Source organism: Haemaphysalis longicornis, unplaced genomic scaffold (genome assembly GCF_048455015.1).
Source record: "Haemaphysalis longicornis isolate Haplotype H1 unplaced genomic scaffold, Haemaphysalis longicornis Haplotype H1 scaffold_10, whole genome shotgun sequence".
Classification (NCBI taxonomy): domain Eukaryota; kingdom Metazoa; phylum Arthropoda; class Arachnida; order Ixodida; family Ixodidae; genus Haemaphysalis; species Haemaphysalis longicornis.
The window spans coordinates 121,763,615-121,785,920 of record NW_027526204.1 but is presented as its reverse complement, the minus strand read 5'-3'; positions in this window follow the sequence as shown (position 1 = coordinate 121,785,920).

Below are 22,306 nucleotides of genomic sequence, written 5' to 3'. Positions count from 1 at the left end.
GGCTGATTTTCAGATAGAGGTGAAAATCGGAAACTCCCGTGTGCCGAGATTTGGGCGTGCGTCAAAGATCCCCAGGTGGTCGAATAAACCCGGAGATCTCCACTACGACCCATCTCATAGACCAGGTGCAACTTCGGACCGTTAGAACCCTCTCAAAAAATGCCTTGAAGCAACTTGGTAGAGCACTGCCTTGTGGTCGTTCGCTGCCTATAAAGTAAAACTTGAGATCAGTCGTTTCTTGTTTCCAACTTTATTTTTGCATACATGGTGTGTCCAGGTTGCTCAATATACGGAAGGATCATGGGAAGACCGTGCGAAGAGGGGGAGGGGGGGGGGGCTGAAATCTTGTCTTTGTAGCAGGTTTATGCTTCCAGGTAAACGGTATATGCAAACATTACGAAACTGCCACAGAAATGCTTATAAACTTTTGAGAAACAGTTTTATGCTACATATTTCAATATTTTCAACACTCAGAACCAGGTAACAAAAACCTAACATAATTTCTGGAAGTGGAAGAAAGGTCAACAATTCAGACATGCAGACGAAATTGGCCGTTCAGCGCATTGGCGTTCACTGTACACGACGTACCTGCTCTGACACGTTCTCACACTCGCTCGCTCGCTCACTCGCTCGCTCACTCGCTCACTCACTCTCTGACTCACTCGCTCGCTCGCTCGCTCGCTCGCTCGCCCACTCGCCCACTCACTCTCACTCACTCACTCACTCACTCACTCACTCACTCACTCACTCACTCACTCACTCACTCACTCACTCACTCACTCACTCACTCACTCACTCACTCACTCACTCACTCACTCACTCACTCACTCACCTACTCACTCTCTCACTCATCACTCGCTCACTTTCTCCGGCCTCTGAACAGATGCTCCTATCAGGCTGGCGAGGGCCGGAGCAAAATTACAGGCTGGAAGCGCTATAGGTAGCAATCTTCCATTAAAAACGCATTTTGTGGGTCCCAGGGAGCGTACTAAGTGGAGTAACTTCCCTGGCCAAGTAATGGGATTGCACTGCCAGCGAAGGAATCAATCAGAAGTGTCGAAATCTTGGCTGTTGAAATACTCTACTTCGGGTTCATTAGCAATACGTTTTTTTTCTGCGTAAGGTTTAGTTAATCGAGGCACAAAATTTATATCTCAAAGGAAGTTGTCTAGACCTTCGAGAAAGCACGAGTACAAAAAAGGACGGGAAGTTAGCGAAAAAGGACGCTCTTGATTTTGTCTCCGATGTGTCTGCATAGTTTGGTTGTTTTAATTTAACGTCAACGCTCGTATAATTTAAATCGTTCTCACTAATGAGGGCCTTCAGTGATACGTAATTAAAAATTTTTTATCGGCATCCTTTGTCAGACATACATACATTGTTCTTTGTGTTTTCTGATTCGTATAATTTTGTATATGTGTAACTTTGCAAAGCAACATTTTTGTGGAGCCGTATAGGAGCAGTGAAAAACGGGCCGAATGAGACATAAATTCTCGAAATCATGGCGCGCCACAGTGACTGAACAACACCCGATAATGAAGTCTGCGTCAGAGCAGCACCACCAAAACAGCCCACGCGAAAGCAGCGCCTCATCATAGCTGCATGACGTAAAAATAGTATCGCGACAATACAGAATGTCGATAAAGTACGGCAATGCTACAGCACAGCCGGTTGTTGCAGCTTCTCAGCAGACTATTTCGTAAGTGTACAATAATATATGGATGCACATGTCTCCAAACTTCCGCCTAGCTAAGGGGTTAAAATAAGCCTTAATGCATTGTATAGCGCACTCGTTATTACATTTATTGTTCAATGCGGAGGAATGTTCAAGTAATAAATTAGTAGTAGATGTTTACCCGCCTCCTTTATTCGCCATTTCTTTCCTCGCTACGCTAGTAGAACCGAAATAATCTCTTAATCGCCACTTGGTAAGCCACGCCCGATGAATGAGAGTTTATCATGACTTTGTAATGGTCTGACAAGTTCGGGCTAATCCTCGGAATGCAGATTTTTTGTAAACCACTGTGAGGATGACCGTCTGTACGCCCAGAAACTACTGGTCTCCAGGGAAGATATCGCCAAACGGTCACTTTGACCTCTGGACTAAGGAACCACACCCATATATCTTCGAGATGAAATTCTGTACTACTAATCTACTGACTTATGTACCACAAATTTCGTATAGGGGAGCTAATTGCAGTGACCTTTTGGCGCATATCATTTTCATACATTTTGTTGTTGCCAGGCAGTATTGCTGCAGTACAATTTGCATTGTAACGCAAGGACAAGCCAGGCACTAATAATTGCTCCAACTGAAGTTTGCGCGTTTTCTCGGGGATTAAACGCGAACCAATAAAGCTTTCTAATACTTGAGCTAAACTACACTGGTAAGCTGGGGGTTCTCCAGTGGTTATGTTATTCTAGGACTTGCTATGCGTATACACATCAAATCGAATAAATTCTTGACAACACAGAACCTGACAGAACCGTATCGATAGGGTTTTGAAGAGAGCGCTCGAATAATCCCAAAGAACCCATAAATACCAAGATATTATTACCGACACCGTAGAGTACACTTGATATCTACACTTTCTATAGAGACACCGCAAGATCCCACACATCACGTTGAACAGAGTCGGCGAAAAGCACATAACCCTGAGGCGTACCATGACCTGGCTGTAGTAGTCTGTGTCGAATGAGGACCTATCGGGAGACGAAGTTTTCTCTCGTGGAGAAATCTGCGAACGTAATAGTGTAAACCACAGCAGATGACCTCGGAGTCATCGAAAATGACATCATGGATAACATTGTCAGACGCTTTGGTGAATTCCACTGCTAAACCGCCACGGTGGCTCAACGGCTATGGCGTTGTGCTGCTGAGCCCAAGGTTGCGGGTTCCGTTCCCGGCCCCGGCGGCCGCTTTTCTGATGAAGGCGAAAAAAAAAAAAAAAAAAACGTCCGTGTGTTCGAGAGTTCAGAGCACATTAAAGATCCCCAGGTGGTCAAAATTAATCCAGAGCCTTCCACTACGACGTGCCTCATCGCCTGGGCAGCGTCGGCGCGTTAAACCCCACAACCATCAGAAGTCCACTGCTAGGACCACAGGAATCTCTGCCGAACTTGAGTCGGAGGAGACGTATTGTGGAAGTTGAAGGAGTACACCTTGTATCGCAATAGTGGTGTGGGAACCAGTCATTTGATGTGGGAGCCACTTTGTTTCCTGCGTATACAGTGTGTGGAGTTTAGTATTACGCGCTCGAGGGACTTGCCTGAGCAAGACGTTAGAGATATGGGACGGAGGTTCGGAGGTTCCCTCGTATCACCAGCTCTTCGAATAACTGTAGGGTGCCCGGGGGTATACCAGTTTAGCTAGCCTCGTTAGGCCATGCTCTTCGAGGTTACGGAAAACAACGATATAGTGCTTGCGAAGGACAGATGGGTTTAGCCTCGGTGATAGCTTGTTTGAGTTTAGCGCTATTAGCGTGGCAATTAATACATTCTGCGTCATTTTTTGGTCGTTCGAAGTCCTTGTATTTGGGATAATTGTGCTGCGCAACAAACTCGACTACCCCTATTAGTACTCTACAGGCTTTGGGTTGCACGTAATTCCCAGTCTTCCTGCGTTCATAAGTGACGCTTTTGATTAAAGCCTGTATTAAAATCCTGCGGAAAGCACACTCTCTGGCCAATCGGCTCGTTTTTAGAGATAAATATAGAATGCTACAACAACACCGCGATATTACCCGTCGAAACATTTTGCCGTTGTTCAACGCGGTTAGACCAAGTATGTCGAACGAAAGCTTGGTTTCCGAGCAGCGAGCGCGCACAATTTTACCGCAAGACGACACACAGACGCTTCTCGGCGTAGTCGCCGGTCTAGGCGCGAACGCGCAGTTCACATGGATGCAAACAGCGCCTCCCTGCATCATTTTCTGATGGCACACACCCTCAATCTTTCCCCCTATACCCATTTCCGAACTCCTCCCCTTAGAACAAGCGAGTGATAAGACGCTTTCACTTCGCGCTAGCGCTTGAGTCACTGGCTTGACCTTGGCTGAGTTTGAAGGTCAGATGAACGCTAACGAGCCGTTTTCGTACGTTGCATCTGGAGGCATAGAGCTATAGCTCAAAGAAGCAGAGCAGAGCAAGCAGTGTACTCGCGCAGCACCCCAAAGCACACAGACATTTATTCAACCTTTAAAAGAAAACAGAGCTGTAAAATGTACTGAATTATTCAATGCATGCCAAGCATGCGCTGTTATATTCCTACGAGTTAAACGCTAAAAAGGTAAATCCAAAAAAATTAAAACCGAAAAATTGACACGGACATTCTGCCAACTTCTTTTGTTTTATTAGTTTATTATAACGTGCCAATGCTGAAATGACATTAGGTCTTAGAGAAAGGCCTAATAATGATTTTGCTGAATGAAATACCGAAATATAATTCAGATTGCTTCTGTGACACCATTATTTTTCTTTCTTTCTGTTTTTCCCTGACCGAACCACCGGACGAAATTTTAATCGCTATATTGTCCGTAATATATAAAAAAATCATTTTTGTGGGAGTCGAGGCTCGTAAATTCTTCTTTCCTCGATTATTGCTTTGTAGCGTGCCTGGAAGTTTTAATTAGTGTTTCTCGCGGCCCATATTTGATCCACGTGCCTCTTTTCAATTTGGCGACCGAACAGGAAGGAAAATTTTCGTCACCGGTGTTAGACTGGCCAGCACAAAAGGTACCTAAAATATGGATTTTTATTGAAATTTGAAGGCGGAGTGCGCACTTTTGTAAGGCCATAAATATTACTTTCTTGTCCCTGATACGCACTCAAATTGAAGTTCTAATGTATTCAGAAATGAGAAGATGCCAGCGCAAAGAAATTGCAGGAGACATTTGCGAGCACTCTGACAATCACGTGGAGGGAATTCGCTCTGCCACGTACCTTACATCCCGGCGCTGATAATGGGAAGAGGCAAAGAGAGCGAATAGGGTAGGAATTCGATTGAAATAATCACAAGTCCGTCGCTATCACTGGCTAGTCCTCAAGCTCAGACAAAAAAAAAACCGTAAGGGGGGCCAAGGAAGAGTGGTGAAGGCCATTTATTCTGGTAATAAAGTCAAGCTTTTTGTAGCTACGCGGAATTAAAATTCACCGGTCTCGTGTGCGCGAAAACCTCTTCTGGCTCCCCCTGCATGCGTGAAAAACAACAACAACAAAAAACAAAAACAGGTTGAAGACGAGTTGGAAGTAAGGGAAGAGAGTGTCGCTGCGTTATCTCTCTCGCAGCAGAACGAGTGCGCAGCGAAGTACTGTGTAACCCGCCGCGGTGGTTCAGTGGATAAGGCGTTGCGCTGCTGAGCACGAGGTCGCGGGTTCGGTTCCCGGCCGCGGCGGCCGCTTTTCTGATGGAGGCGAAAAGCAAAAAATGCCCGTGTGTACGAGATTTCGGCGCACGTTAAAGATCCCCAGGTGGTCAAAATTAATCCGGAGCCCTCCACTAGCGCGCCTCATCGCCTACGTGGCGTCGGAGCGTTAAACCCTACAATTAATCAATCAAGTACTGTGTAAGCCAAGCGATAGCGGCGGGCAGGGGCGGCGGAGCCGCGGTGCGGGAGGGGTAGCGTTAACGTTACAATTGCAAGCAACGGCCGCATCTTACTTCTAAATGGGTAGACCACGCACCGTACGTACTCCCGAGGAGCAAGGCAGGTTACGAGCAGCTTCGACGCAAGCAGGAATACGGAAGGAAAGAAAATATCGCAAACGCGCAACGTATAGTGAGAAAGACCTTAAAGAACCATAGTGAGTAACACAAGGGCAAATAGGGCCCATGTTGCAGCTTCGCCGATAATGCGTCTGTACGGATTGCATGGGCGCATTGTTTATGCAAATAGTTAATTTTTTTTTCGGGTTTACTTATGTCTTTATGAATGCAGCACGTGCCGCTGTTTGGTCGAGCTACGGGTACGTCGCAGCCGCCAGCCATCAATGCCATGGCCTGTGCGCTCTCCTACTCGGCCGTCAAGCTGCCCCAAGTGAAAGGCCTTACTGAGGTCAGTGCCTTCTGTTGCTTGGCGATTGAGTGAGCTAAATCGAGCACTGATCGTTACAGTCGATGCGCATACGGGAACAGAAACGTCTACGTGCAAGTGAGACTCCAACTACTGTGCAATGGCCGTTAAAGGGACAGACAACATATTTTGGTCGAGTATATATTCCCTATTCCAAATGAAAGGGCTTAAAGCACCTTGACGAGAAACGGTTTTGCTGATTACGCGCTAGAACTTTTTAAATCGAAATTTTTATATGTACGAGCCGTATGTGTCCCTCCCAAAAAAATACTGGCAGCCATGACGTAGAGTAGCTCGGCAACATACTTTTGTCTATCTGCGAAGTGAAAAACGATATTTAAAAACTTGTCCCCAGCTAAAAAAGTTTGAATCGTAGGCTTTCCTGTTCGTTTATGTGTTTTTTTAATGCACGGTCTATTTTGCACGAATGCGCCATCTGTTGAGATAGACGATAGGTAGAATCTGGCTTCACGTTGTGGAGGTGGGAAGTTCGATTCTCATCGGGCATGACGTTTTTTTTAAGCTGCCATTGGCGTTTTTAGAAACTGAAATCAAATATTTTGGCAGAAGAAACGCCCCTGAATCAGGAAGAATCGTCAAAGCTCCTTCACTGGGTCTGTGTTGTGAACGCTGCCGTTGATTCTGGGCATGGAGGCTCAGTTAGCCGCACTGAGAGCCACCCAGCGACGGCGGGTGGCGTGTCTTTAAAATTTTCAAAATAATGTTTAGAAATTCACGTACAATTTAACCTTTTACAAATACTTGTGTGAAAAGGCTTTCAATATGTAAGTACACGTTTCAGCAGTTACAGTAGCTGCTAGGTTTGCAGGTCACGTGACAGGGACACATATTGTAGTGTCAAGTTTCGATACTACGAACCACCACCCTTCCGATTTCAGGAAGTTTGCTGCTAAATTAAAATTATTTCCGCCAATTTGTTTAGAAATTGCTTATGGTAACCGGGCTATGCAAAACGATAGCTTCCATATGAGCTAGAGAAAATATACGCGACAAAAATCGGTTGTCTGTCCCTTTAAGATTCAGAGCGTATAGGACTATAAACCCGGGGCCCGTTTGCCTGATCGCTATAAGTCGGTGAATAAGCACTCAACTACGATTTAAGCGCTCCCTCAAAAATAGCTCGTTTGCCCGAAACCGAAACAAGCGCGCGGATAAGTTGGCTTTTCCGTCCGCTTTTCCGGCAACCGACTTACTTGCCGTGGTAAACTTCGACGACGCCATCTTATTGTAAGCGGGAACTGGTGCGTACGAGCAAGTGGGCCCAGGTTTTCGGCTTACACACGGAGATGCCAACAGCTGCCGTAATTAGAAAGTCGTTCTGATTATTGAGGGCTGAACACGTTGTGTATTTTAACCGTGAAGGCACCTAAGTCAGGGACACCAATTCTTCCGGGTGGTATTGGCCAGCGCAAGGAGATCTACAGATCCGCTCTGAGCGATTTGTCTTCACTTCAAAGTTTTGGGAACCTAAATAACTACTCGGCACTTCTATATGTTAGTAGCAATGCATAACGCCCCGAGTTATTTTGCTTGCTGCGTAACAGAACTATAGTTTTAAGTCTTTGAGGTGAAATGAACTGGTTGCAATATAGATCAGAGTTAGTCTCGTGCCATTTCATGCAGAAACTTCCTTTCTGGGCTGCGCCACTGGCGCAAACCTGAAAGAATATAGAAATATGTACCGTCAATTAGGTGAAGTCATTAGTTGCGGTTTATGTCCACAGGAATGGAAACAATCTGATCCTGCGAAAACCAAGTCAGATTGACCCTCGAAGATAATCATAACCAGCCATTACGCTATAAGGGCCGTAGACAAAATTCACATTAGTCCATTTGAAAGAGCTAACCTTTGGTGACTCATTCAGCTCCATTCCAACGACTAAAAGTCGTTTTTTAACCGAGAAGATGCAAGAAATGTTGAAAAATTAAAGTCGTCCCACTCAATGTGAAAGCTGTAGGAAGTGCAGATCAGTGATTTGCCACAATGGGCTGTGGCGCCGTTATCCGCTCCCTTTTACCAGCCACCATGCTCTTCTCCGCTCTGTCTCATTCCTCTCATGAAGAATTCAGCGGAGGTTTGTCTAACACATTTCAAATTTCTCGCCTTCGCAGTGCTCGCGTGGCCCCTGCCTGAAGCTGCGCCAGCGGGAGTTCTGTTCTTTCTGTGCTCGCTTTTCCTCCCGCCCGTGTCGGCGTTGCACTGCCACTTTTTTTCGCTTACTAGCGTAAAAAAAGATCCCAACGAGTGGTCATAACTAAATGAAGAATGAAGGCGGGTGCTGCCGGTTATTTACGTATATTTTGACTCGAGTGTACCTACAGTTTTCCTTGCGCTAAACAACGGGGAAATGTATCATAAGCGCCAGCGGTTCAGGAGTTTCGAACGCTTGGCTCGAGTTTCGAAACGCTTGGCTTTCGAAGCCTCTGTGGGACGCCGCTACGACGGAACGCCGTGTGCCTCTACTTGGGTCCTGCGAGCGAGCTTCGACGACAAGGCGAGCCCCTAAAGTGCTCTGCACCTAAAAGTTCAAAATTTTGCGCTACAGAGGTGTAATGTGGGCAAAATTGACGTAATATGAGCCAACCCTTCAAACATAGCTATCACTCTGTTGACTGCACATTAGCATTGAAGTGATACGATCAAACGAACCTACAAGCCCCCTACAATCGCCCACTTTTGGCGGTGGCTATAGGTCGGCGGCCACTCGACGCCCGAACAAGATTCCATGACGTCATATACAAATCGCTGGAGAGCGGCTGAGGAGTCGTCAATGCTTCATATGCTTTCTTTAATATCTGGAATATTTGAATGAAGTTTGCGATACAGATGGTATCATCGTTATTGGGACAAAGCAGTCTCCAATTAGTGAAGAAAACTTGTATTATGTCTCCATAGCCTCTTTAAAGTGACTGCGCATCCAGCTTTCAGGGGCTGTTGGTACACGCAGGGAGTCTCACTTCTGCTTGAGCCAGCCCAAGATTGCGCTGAAATAATCACAAACCAAAATACAACTCCGAACTTTGATCCTGAGCCTAGAGAACCACCTTGGAATATAGATTACACATGTGGGTTCACGAGTGACTATTTTCTAATGAGGAATTCTGTGGTGGCCAGGACTTGCGTTGTAATTCGGAGCCAAACAGAGTCATATTTCTACAGAATTAAGTTATCAGGCGCACTTTAGTGGGATACCTATTTCTTTTAGGGAATTTGGATGTAGGAGCGAGGCTTTCTGGTTTCCATTCGAATGTCGAGTTTACCCATGAGCTACGCTGTAAAATAAAAATCCAAGACCCCTTCGTTTAACGACAAAGATGGCTGAAACTCGAAGCTTTCTTCCGCCTCAAATCGAGTCGAATCGAAGCCCATTCTTGTGAGGGAATTTTTTAAGGGGCGAAGCCCCTAAGGGGCTCAGGCTGTCGGCGTTTCCTGTCGTCGCCATCGTTTCATGTGTTCACGGTACTAAAACATCGGGACGCTCGTTTTGTAACCCATTGCGCTAGAACGTAACGCGTACTAAAATAACACTCCGAGATACTCGTTAACCAACGTCTCGAGCTAGCATGTTTCATCTCCGTGGTCGAAAACGCGTACTGAAAGAACCCACCGGGACACTCGTTTTCCAACGCCTCGCGCTAGAACGCTTCGTGCTTGAAATACGCGACTTTTTAACAGCAAAGCTGTGTACTTCTAATCCCAAATCGTTTCATCTCTGCAGTCAAAAATGCCAAGGCACCAAAATTAAATTTATACACTGCATGCTTCGCCACTCCCCAGGTTTCGCGTTAGTATAGATGACCCGTGATTTTTCTCTTCCAGAGGGACTTCATGTGCCTTTGTGGCGACTCATTGTTTAAGTTGGCTTTTCTGCAGTGCGTTTTGGAGCGTCACGATTTGGATTTCGGGCTTTGACTTTGGACTTTAAGGGCATTGACTTTCGACCAGAGAAAGCTTTGTGTTTCAGCCCTCTTTAGCTTCACCCACGATCATAATCATCATCGTGACAGAAAGTTGGCTTTTCTGCAGCGCGTTTTGTTGTGGACGGTCGCCATCAGTGAGGCTAAGAAAGCTTCGCTTTAAAAAATGATCTCCCACAAATGAACGTAACAAGACCAAACGTGGCTATCGAACAGGAAAGAAGGATCAGTTCGGACATTCAGTAAGATTCTTCTTTCACCGTTTATTAAATTATTCTTCCGCCCGCACTTGCTTCCTCTTCGCTGCAGCGTTCTTTGCACAAACTGCAAAACTTCACGACTCCGCGTCTTTTTTTTTCTTCCTTTCCAGCCGTTCCTCGCTTTCTGGTTTCTTACTTCTTGTCCTGCCTCGACTCTTCCGGATGCCATTAGGGCTTCCGTCTGGGAGGTGTCTACAAGTCACATGAATGCGTAGAACGAATAAAATACAAAGTAAATAAGAGAAAAAAACCGGAAAAAACAGGGCGTCTCGTCAGGCGCCGTGATGCACTGTAATTATGTGCATGTTGCGTAACGGCTTCCTTAAATACACGAAGACAAGCCCCTTCAATCTTACTCTGTCGTCTGCTGCTGAAGCAGTACGGCTACTTCTTTCTTCTTTTATCCTCCCCCCTTCCTTGTTTTCTCACGGAAAGCCGTGACTGCAGCTTTAGAGAGTTCTCGGTCGTGATAAGAGAGAGAAAGAGCGACACCAGGGATAGAGAGAGAGAGAAAGAAAGCGTAGTGCCAACGGTGTTCTCTGGAGCGTACGCGACGTCCCACCCGCATGTCTGCGCTCAGGCCATGCCGGGACTCGCGAGACGTGAGGGGGCCGAGAATTGCCCAATTTGCCGCCTCAATAACTCGATATCGCCGCACATTTCACCGATCAAATCGCGGAAGCGTGAAACGAGCCCCGCCTTTCTGAATGCGTCGATTCCTAGTCCCAGAGAGATTACCCTTAATAGTAAAGTGATTACGATGCGTACTTACGTTCCTGGGGAGAAAGTACTCTCTTAATCCCTCACTTTCCCCGGAGGTTTGGGTAGAAAATAATCGTTTATTTTTTGGAAATAATGAGACTTTGTAATTCGCTTTTTAAACGTCTACACTACGTTTTTTTGTTGTTGTTGCATGAAAAACGAAAGTGAATGGATGAAAACTTTAATAAAAGCAGGCATGGCTCATGGCTTCTTACAATGAAGTAAGAGTAAGTTGGAAGGTTCATGTGAGAACCATCCTGAAGGCCTATGAATTTATCGAATCTGGCAATGGCCTCCTGGATAAGTTTTTCTACTCACCGCATCCGACCTTGAGACCATATGGTTCCCAGCCGGATACTGTGGCGACTCAACAAGTTGCAGCAAAGTGTTAAGCTGGCTTACCTTCCCCAACTTCGATGTATAATTTGTTTCTAATGGCCAAAATAAAGTCACCTTAGATATGGAAACATATAACCAATATGCTTTTCTGTGGCCACAATGGAAATAATTTGTGTAACTATTGGAACGGTACCCGCGAAGCCCCTACACTTATCTCTGGACTCGCTAACGCTGGGGCACCACACAACTACGCTTTTTATGGTACCAGGAACCCAACAGCTTACCAGCCAATTAGATCATATTTTGTTTGGGTAGAAATGCGGTCAATTTAAGGGAAAACTTGTTAAATTAATGAGTTTCGTTCATTGTCGAAAGAACCCACCTTGGCATGTGGTGCAATAAACGACGAATATATTTGTCACGACTCACGACGGTGCAACGATCACGGTTGTATCACGAGCCTTTCCTGTAAGTCGAAAACTTTAGATTTCTATGGTTCAAGCACGTGCGTTGTGAGATACAAAAAATGGGGACGTACAAAAATAGTAGCGCATGCCAGGAAAGAAAAATGCGACGCTTGCACTAGGGGTGCAAGGCTGGAGAAACAGGAGAGGGGGGGGGGGAAGGGGTCAACCTAGCTTCCCTCCCCAATGACAGCGAATCCCAGGAGAGTTGGCGAAACTGGACCCCAGCAGTGAAAGTGATTTTGAAGTGCACTGTAAAGCAAAGACCATTCAAGTAATTACAGTGTTTTATTCAGAGCAGTAATCGTCATCCCTTTCAAAGTCGTCTTACGATGGCACAGCCGAGTCGGGCAGATCCTCTTGTAGCTCGTCCTCGCCTCGGTAGACTTCACTTTTTCGTCAGCTGGTCCAGTGGCCGCCTCCACGTTGGGATTATGAAGGGATGGCTTGACAGATTCGTCGTCATTGTCTTCGGCGTGGAGGACCTGTGGCGCGCCGGTCGTTACACGACGACGACGACGAAGGCGGGAGCTCGTCTTGTGGCTGAAGTCCACGCCGAAGCATGGACGAGTCTGGGCGGTCGCCGCGAGGCACGCGCTCACGTGCACTCGGGGTTTTCTGTATCCGCCGGAAAATTTGTGTTGGCCTAATCATCTCTGCTGTTAAAAGAAGACCAGTCCGAGAAAAGGGTTGGAGCAGGGATCTGAGAAAGGGTGACGCAGAACTCCCCGGGAAAGAGCAGCCGGGGTAGAATATGAGCTAGGTCCTGGCGAAGGCGGGAGATCGGAACGAGGGGAGGACGGCCACGGTAGCAAAGTTCGACGGCAGATAAACAGGTCTAGCTAAGCTTTCGCCTTGACATTCTTGAAGAGTTCTAAGCATCCCCTGTAATTTTTCTTGCAATTCTTTTTTGCAGAGGTGCTTATCCCGTGGCCCGTGAAGAAGACTGCCCACTATGACCGCGACCATGCCTGGAAGGAATGCACCTCGAAGTGCTGTGGCTAATTCCCTGCTGTAGCAGTCCGCCTCATTAAAATCGTTAACTGGATGCTTCACACGACCAGCGAACAAATTGTCTTGTTGCTATGCAGTTGGAAACCTAGTTAGGGGCTCAATCGCGACTAAAGCTGATGAAGATGCCGAAAGGGGGCATCCTGTGTTTTGAATTCGGCGAGTATAAGAAACACCGCGGCTGCCAGTCTCAGGAAGATGTGACGTAACGTCGCGTTTGTTGCCGTTTCATTTTCGCTGTACTGCCTCTGCCGAGCGGAAGTAAGCAGAGAAACGTTTTGTATATGATTTTAAATGTTCTTTTTCGTATTTCAGTATCACACGTCGCAACGCCCTAAAAGAGAGCAGCGGCTGTATTTTTGCAAGAGAAGAGAACAATGAAACAGGAGTGAAGAAATTCGCTGCTTGACAGACAAATCGCGAGAGTATAGCAGCATTGGTTACCAATAATGAGCTATGCCAATAGCTTCCACCAAGGGGTGGGTACCTTTTCAGACTCATCGAGGCAGAACAACCGGAAGTAAGATTGAGGGCATTAAAAGGCAATGTCCGACTTTCGACGGTGATTAGTGTGATTAACCTTCTATTGTGTCTGAGGCGTGCGCTTGGCCGCACAATGTACAATGGTGGCGTAAAATTGTCTTACAAGACAACTAAAGAGGAGGGGGAGATACGATCTCACAAAATGTACATCACCAGAAGGTTTGTAGTGAAACAAGTGTTGGAGTTATTTTGAACGAGTTTAAAAATACTTTTTATGTCTAGCCCACATGGCAGGGCTCGCGTAATATGGTGTATCACTTATTTTGTACCCTATATGCTCGTAATATGAGGAATGCCGCCGGTTTTCTGATAAGTAATCGGAGTATATTCTGAGCCAGGTAGTAGCTTTGTTATGAGTTTGATATAAAGGGTTAATGGTTTTCGATATGAAGAACAGAAGTAGTCTTTGTAAGTAACAGGGTTGTGCAAATGTACTAATTATTCTCTAGTTCACAACATCCAGCTTATGTGTATCAAGGCGTAATTCAACGAACCATACAAGGTCCGGGCTATAAGAGGGGTTCAGGCTTGCTCAAAAATCTGGTGGTCAGAAATTTACCCTGCACTAGGTTTTCAACCTCAGATAAAGTTCTGTCGACTCGCAACATCTGTTCATTGTCACCTAATCAACCTGAATAATTCGCCGTTATTTATACTGGCATCAACATGAATTTCTAAAAAATTTAGCGATTGATCACTTTTGCGGTTCTCCGCGCGCTTGAGACATTTTTTTTCGGCACTATGATTTTTTTGCCCTAAATAAAGGGGAAAACTGGCTCGGCAGAGGTACTGATAAGTTCGTGTGAACACTTGGGATAAGGTGTTTGATCGCGAGCTTTTGAAGATATGTTAGAAATCGAAATTTCTTAAAATTTGAAAAATTGGTCACGTACTCCTTAAAGCATTTACACCCTAAGCGAGTCAAAATCCCTGCGGTGCATCGCAGCGAACTTCATTGCGCGATTGTCATTAGCAATAACTTGTAGCGATTAGAAATAAATTGTACAGTAAAGTAAATGCACTGCGACGATGTTAGCGCTTCCCTTAATATCGCTTAATGGCTCATTACACGTTTTACTCACTTGTTTATTTAAGTGATGATCTCAGTAATGCAGGGTAAAATCCTGCTTGTGCAATATGGTTTTCCAGTGAGATATATGATTTGAACTTCAGAGGAGACAAACATAGAAATCAAGGTCTCTCAAGAAACGTAGAATTTGGGACCGTTCATTTGTAATTCGACGAATTCTTAGTATATTGCTACTATGTGGAAGATTTGTTTTATAAGCAACGCTTGGTACCGATGCACTCCCAGCAGCCTTAGTACAGAGTCTTCGCTAATGTCGTACCAGAAAATAGGGCTTTCAATGAAAGCAAAATCTAGCGTGCCAAACAATGCGCCACATTGTGAGATATAGAAGTAACGCATAATCTAAATTGGGGCGAAGCAAGAATTGATTATTTTTACACAGATTGACAATATTCCTCAAGTGATTAACTATAAGATGACTGCTAAATACTGGGAGTTATTAACACGTCTGAATCAGCAAGTCTAGGACATGGTAAACGAGTAGGTATAGGCTTCCACAAAGCATTAAAGCGAGTGTCTTGGATTAGGGAGCAAACCTGGATACAAAAAAGTCCGGCACAAATTAAGACAAAAAGTGGATTTAAGCAGGACAAGCAACTGACGCTGAGAACTGACAACCGCTGAACCACGAAGTTAACGTAGTGGTTACCGACAGACGGAAGTAGACAATTTTATGGTCGTATGCGATAAGGAAATTTAATGACAAAGAATGGATTCGGACAGCGCAGGGTAGTAGCGGATGTAGGTGGACGCGATAAAGCTGCGTGCTGCGTTGTTGTTGATGATGAGGATCATGATGATAATAAGAAGGGTATAAAGAGCTCCTTAAAACAGACTTGATCCAACTGAATCGGCCCATGCTGCGCAGGCAATCGACACATCACCCGGGATGCCCAATCCTATGTGCACGGGATCATATAATTCCACAGGCGCCATAAGTATGCAACCAATGAAAACTACAGCCTGGGAGAGTGAATGCAGAAGCAAGAAAAATGAATGAATGAATGAATGCATGAATGAATGAATGAATGAATGAATGAATGAATGAATGAATGAATGAATGAATGAATGAATGAACTGTTCATCATGTGCAGTATCTGTTCACTCCGGAAGCTGCCCGTTTTATTATATACGGTGATTTTTGTGCTCAGTTCTTACTAAACTCTTTTTCTGAGTATCCCAGCATAACACCACCCCGACATTATCACGGCGTATGCAGAGAAGTCAGGCAAGTGCTCTGGTTTTAGCGCCTGCTCACGACGGGAAACTCTTGGGGCCATCAATCTTGCTTCCCTGCTGCTAGAAACAACCTCTGCAGTACGGCGTCTCAGGAATGCCCTACCCTTTCTCGAACCTCCCAAACCACCCTTGGGGGCCTGAAGTGAACGCTCTGCTCCTGCTTCCTTTGTTGAAGCGAAGTTTCGGAAACGCGAAAAAAAAAAAAAAAATCCCATCGCTCCAAGGAGAAGGCCTCCGAGGCGGGGAACCCCGAAGGCTGCCTTTACTTACCGCAAAAGTGTTTCAGGGCAAATTTGGCAACACTTCCTTCATTTTTCTCCTTTTTTACTTCTTTATGTGTTGTTTTTGGCATTTAGTGCGATATTTATGTTTGCTAACGTAGTTACATTAGCCCGAGGTGTTCCGCTCATTATATACGAGCGTGAGTTATAAATCGGCGAGATTTTTTCAGAAGCACAATCATGCGCAATCAATTTTTATTTCATTTTTTAACGTCTTCATCATCTTTTTTGTATTTTTCAGATCTATCTACAGTCACACAGCTAATCGAACTAACGCACGATAAGTCACAGTGCCTGAATTATCAGAAACAAATGGACCTAATCATTTTGGACCTTTCGAAAGCATTTGATTCAGTGTCTCATATTAAAATGCTAAGGTAGCTGTTAAAACAAAAAAAAATCACGTGTTTAAACAAAAAAAAATCATTGCCACGTGCACACAGAAACCAGGGATTTGTAGCTATAGTCTCGGTTTGTGGGGCATGACCTTCTTCTTGAAGGTGACTGAATCGGCGTTCGTTGTTGGCGCGGAATACAGTGACAGATGAGTGGGAGTGGGGTGTGAAGGAGGGGAGCGAACATAGAGTAATTGTGTTGGCGTCGAAAGGAACCACGAGCCTAATCCCTGCAATAAAGGCGGTATGTATGTAGCAGAAAAAACTTTAGTGTCACCCAACCCGCCCTACGCGCGTTCTGGACACATTTAATTCAGTTATAAGAATAAAACGAAATGGTCTGAAGACATCACCATGGCTATACCTTACCGTGCGAGTGGTCTATGCCGCATTCTCCGTGAATCTTTCGCTGTCTGAGGCATCTAAACTCAGGTGTCGCCAATTCCGCAATTACACTCGGTGCTGTTGAAACTAGTGCACCAGCTTTTTGAAGCCCGAAGGAAAAGGTAGGCTATGTTTAGAGTGACCAATGACCGATCAGCGCCAGGCCAAAACGTTGTAAAGCATTTTTCACGTCGCTTTTCTTTTCAGCTGTTAAACGATTTTCTGAACGTGTGATTCAGTGTCTTAAACGCAGCTCTTTATGTTCTTCCCACAGAATGCTTAGGGAGAATAAAAAATCTGAATTGACAGACAGCAATGGCATAGAAGGTGACAACTTCAACTAACGCCGCAAATTGTGTCAAATAACTTGACCGAAATAAGCGTTCGGTAACATTTACATAGTTACGTATACCTACGACCGCACGAAGTTACCAGACGCCGGCCGCAAGTAAATTGTTAACGCCATCTGGTGTACACGAGCGCAACCGGTGCAACTTCTCGATCGCGATTGAAACGGGCCGTGTAGCAGCGGCGCTGCGCCGAGCGCGCTCGGAAACTCGATCGCGATTCATTTCAATCGCGATTGAAAGTGCCCGTGTGACAGGGTTATTAAGTTAGGACCGTTCGTTGGGTTGGTCTTTACGATGGTAGGTGAAAAAACGCCGGCACGTGCGGGAGGAAAAGCAAGCACAAAAAGAACAGAACTCTCGCTGGCGCAGTTTCAGGCCGGGGGCGCGCGAGCACTGCGAATACGGGAAATTTGAATTGCATTGGGTGGTAGCAGTGATTGGATAACGACGCTACAGTCCGTAATGGCGAATCACTTCTCTTCACTTCCGACAGCTTTCTCATTGAGTGGAACGGCTTAATTTTTTTTATCAATTTTGTTATATTTTTTATGCGCTTAACACACGCCGCTGGGTAAATTGTAGGCGCCAGCGCGAGACTCTGCGGTCATAGCCATATACAGCTCGGGTGTGAAAGACGCAAAGGGACAAGTGTCGTGGCGACTGACTGCGACTGACTGTGAAACGCCTACCTTAGTAACAGCTATGAAAAGTTGGCGCCCACACAAGTATGGCTCAAAAACAGTGGTGAAGAAACATAAACATTCCACACGGCTCGCTAAGCGGCAGGTGCTCCTTGCGCATTTCGTGCCACCCGCAAACGGCAACACCGCAAACGTTACGGCGCAGAGAATGCATGCCAGACTTATACTTACTACAGACTTAGACTTACTTACAGACTTAGACTTACTGCTTTGATGAAGGAGGCTTGTCGCAACAGGCGGTAACGTACGATGGACAGACTACAAGACATAAACGATTGCGTAGCTTGAATAAAACGCAGCGATCGATAAGTCTGAAGTGTCTGTCTGAATTTTGAAAGTTCAGTGTATCTCGAATGGCTTTACGTAGGACGCAGCGGTAGGGAAACTCACACAAACTTTCTCAGACCTGTATATGAACGTAGTGGTGTTCGGCTGCGATCAACGCTGCCCAAAATGCGAGGTCCGTTTCTCTTCCCTCTCCAAGGAGCCATTGCTCGTCTCAGTAAAGGCTTTTGCTCCCAGTCGGCTCTAACTCGTTTTCAGCGGAGCCACATATTAGCGTTAACTCAGTCCTCAGGTGTTAAATGTGGCTCATTACGTTAGCGGGTGCCTCGCCCCTCCCTTCACTTTGCCTTTCATACTGTCTACTTTTCTCCGCCCCACTCTTCCCTTGAGGCGCCGGCAACCTCTGAGAGCTCATTGCGTCGACGCTTTATTCTCAGCCACTTGGGACCATCGTAACGAACGGGCGTATTAAGAGGTCTAGCGGGGTCTTGGTCATTGTGTTGCGTTAGTGTGGACATTCACATCGACCAAGTGGGTGCATTGGGTCCCAGCGGTCAACGGATAGGTCCCAGTTGTCGTAACTGCTGTTATGAGGGCGTGATTGCCGAAACTTTCTTCGCAGTATTCTTTTTCGGTCAAGCTTGCCTTTTCTAGTCTGCACCGTTTTTTCTAAATTCGTACAAAGGCTCGTACTGGCTCCGCTGGCAGCTACACCTCGGCGGTGTAGAAGCACACTCGACAAGGACACGGGAGTTTGAGTAAATGCACGGCACGAGTTGAAACAAAAAGCCGCAAAGCGGTCATATTAGGGGTAATTTTGTCAGGGTTCACTTTTTGTGCCGCGCATGCGTTAAAGGGAAAGATAAGTCGAAACGCCATTTGCGTTCAGAACGCTCCTATACCCGGTGACAGCTTAAGAACGCCACCGAAAGTTGCCGCTGTGCCTTATCACCGTATCCGGATGTTTCTCCGCGCGGCGCAAGTAGGGCGTTATGAGAATATTTTGAACATGGCGTGAGCCGCCCCCGTGATTTTTTGGACTTAATATGCTTATAAACGACTCCAGTTACGACAAACAAACTGCGTCAGACAAGGCAGACGATATCACGCATTCATAGCAAACCCCTTTCAAAACGCGCGCGCACTGACGTCACGGGTCCGGCGCTTTGGCGGAGTGATACACTACATGAGGTGGTGCCGTTCTTGAGTTGTAACCGAGTATAGCAAAGTGCAAGCATGAAAGCTTTGATGGCGAGAAATGGTTGTGTACGCAGCAGAGTAACGTCAAAGAGTGGAGTGCTACTCGCCTCCCCCCCCCCCCCCCCCCCTGCTTCAAAAAAGGAATAATTCGTTACTCCGCTTTTTATTGTCTTGCATCTGTGTTGCGAAATGCATTGCATTCATTCATTCAGCGTAATTCACTTTTGTTTTACGTATACGTAAAACAAGTCTTTTATCTGGTCTGCCTAAGCATCGAATGCTTGGAGGCTTTCCAGGCAGTTGGTGTAAACATACACAAACGATAACAAGCACATTCTCGAATTTTAACATGACAAACACTTGTTGCTTGAAAATCACATAAGAGAACAATGTATTGCAACGCAACACAAACAGCAAAAACATACTTGTAGACAACACAAACATACACCATTCTTTACCTGAGACACAATCGTCTCGAATTTTCTTTTTTATAGAATACAAATCGATCCGGACAGCATTAAAATTCTGGCACGTGATGTTTCGTCATTTTTTTCCGGTAGTTTGTGTACACTCGCCATTCACGAACCTTGCTGTTTTTGGTTGGAGTAGCTGCGCATACTTTGTGCTGAAAATGTTTGATGATGGAGAGTTCGACCCGTTTGCGTCGTCTTCTCTAACTTACATAGGGTCTGACGAGAGCTACCCGGCACAAGTTGCTATTGAGTCATTGGAACAGCTCAAGAAGACGGAGGCTGTCTCGTTGTTTGAAGGAAATTCCCCGCACTTTCTAGGGAGCAGAGAGCCAATACAGCCACACTCAGAGGAGCGTTTCTGACTCCGCGAACAAGGAGCGCCCAATTCACTTTGGCGCAAAGCGTTTGGTCATTCTGCAAATGGGGGCCTTGAAGCTGTAAGTTGGCGTTAAGGTAACCGGTCCTTTTGAATGGAATTCGAGGTTGTACCTTTTTTGGAGCTTTAACTTTGACTCCGAAATTGCCAGGTAACGAGTAAATATTTGCGTCCTTTCAGCACGCATTGCGTGATGTGATTGACATCGTAGAGCCGGCTGAAAGGCGCCGAGAGATACTAAAGTGCGATGGATTTTTACATTAAGATCTAGCGCTATATGAAACGGTGCACGAATAACGTAGTTGTCACGGAGCAAGTGTTCCAGTTGAGTGATAACACGTGTTGCACATAGGGACTTTGCTGATTACCCCATTCACAAGCACACAGAAGTGCATGGGACACCCCACATACACTGATGCACTAAATGCAGCGCTAAATTTTTGAATTCTAATGAACGCCAGAACGAGCAATTTTTTCCCCAGCCTTGCAGATGCACGCCTTTACTCGGCCGACAGTGACTACCAACACCATGCTGTGCAAAACACTTTACACCTACGTTTTTGTCTTCCTTTCGTGCAGTGAAACAACTGGCCGAACGCCTATATATTTCATTAACATGAAAAAAAAAAAGGTTGGATCCAGTCCACGCTGTGAAGGTGGTGGGAAAGCAAAGCTGTAAAGACACCCGCAACAAATGCCCATGCGACGTCACTTGAATTCACACATGTGGCTCTACAAAGAGGAAAACCAGACATTCTGCCATCCGTTACCTGGGATTCACGCCAAAAAGCGTCCTTCCCATCCTCAGCCGCTGAATCAAAACCAGCGTCTGTCTCCCCGTCTCCTTGTGTGGGGGTAGCTTAGTCTCTAAGACGACAAGCTCTCGCCATACTCTTCTCTTGGGGCCCAGGTTCTACCTGGGATTCGCGGGGGCTACGTCCCTAACGCAGCAGCGGCCGTACGTCGGAAGAAAACGGAGAGGAGCGTCTTCCGAAGGGCGAGGAGGAGAGTGGCACGCGCGGCTACTGCGTCATCGCTCCGCTACTCTTCGGGCCCAGGCTCGATCCCTGGCGGTGCCAGTAGTTTTGTTTATCCTGGCTGGGAGTTTCTTGTCGCGCACGCCACGGCGAAACCGTTGACTGGTACAGGTAGAAAACGTGGCCTTAAAATGACGGCCGTCGTCTACACGAATGGTAGGAAAAAGGCCTCCGCTGTAAAGAATAAATAAATAAATAAATAAATAAATAAATCTCATTCGGGTTTCTGGGGGTTTTTAACTCGAATAGCCAGAGCAGTAGCTGAGCGGGCTAATCGTTGTCCTAACCTGGTACCCCGCCGGAGGGGTATCAACAACTGGCCCGATGTCTGCCTCGTGACAGGTGAACGGGAGGGCACGTCAGTAGAACTGGTACACGCGGACGAGGGCTCTTACTGTAAAGAAACTGCCCCGTGAATTGCGGCCAGTCAGCATGGCGGAGTAATTTGCGCCAAAAGAGAAAGAAGCGAAAGCGAAGAAAGAGACGCAAACAGGACTCAGCAGTACAAAAGTATTTGATAATCACTATGCTTTCGTAATCTTACCGGTACTCACCTACGGGGCAGAAACTTGGGGGCTCACTAAGAGGGTTCAACTTCAATTGAGAACGGCTCAGCTGGCAATGGAACGGAAGATGATAGGTGTAACATTAAGGGACAAGAAGAGAGCGGAATGGGTCAGGGAACAAGCCCGTGTTAAGGACATATTAGTAGAAATTAATAAGAATAAATGGACGCGGGCAGGTCAAGTAATGCGAAGGCAAGATAATCGTTGGGCATTAAAGGTAACGCAGCGGATCCGTAAGAAGGCAAGTGTGGGAGGGGGTGGCAGTAGGTTAGATGGGCAGATGAGATCAAGAAGTTTGCGGGGACAAATTGGTCGCAGTTAGCGCAGGACTGGGATAATTGGAGAATAATGGGAGATGCCTTTGCCCTGCAGTGTGCGCAGATAGGCTGGTGATAATGATTATGATGCTTTTGTAAATAAAAAAATAAAAGCTACGTAAAAGCTAGGCTTTCGACTTCAAACCCCGTAAGCAGACTTAACCGCGCGGTTTAATATTTCGTTTTAACAGCTTCAAAGAATAAAAAAAAAACAAAGTTGTAC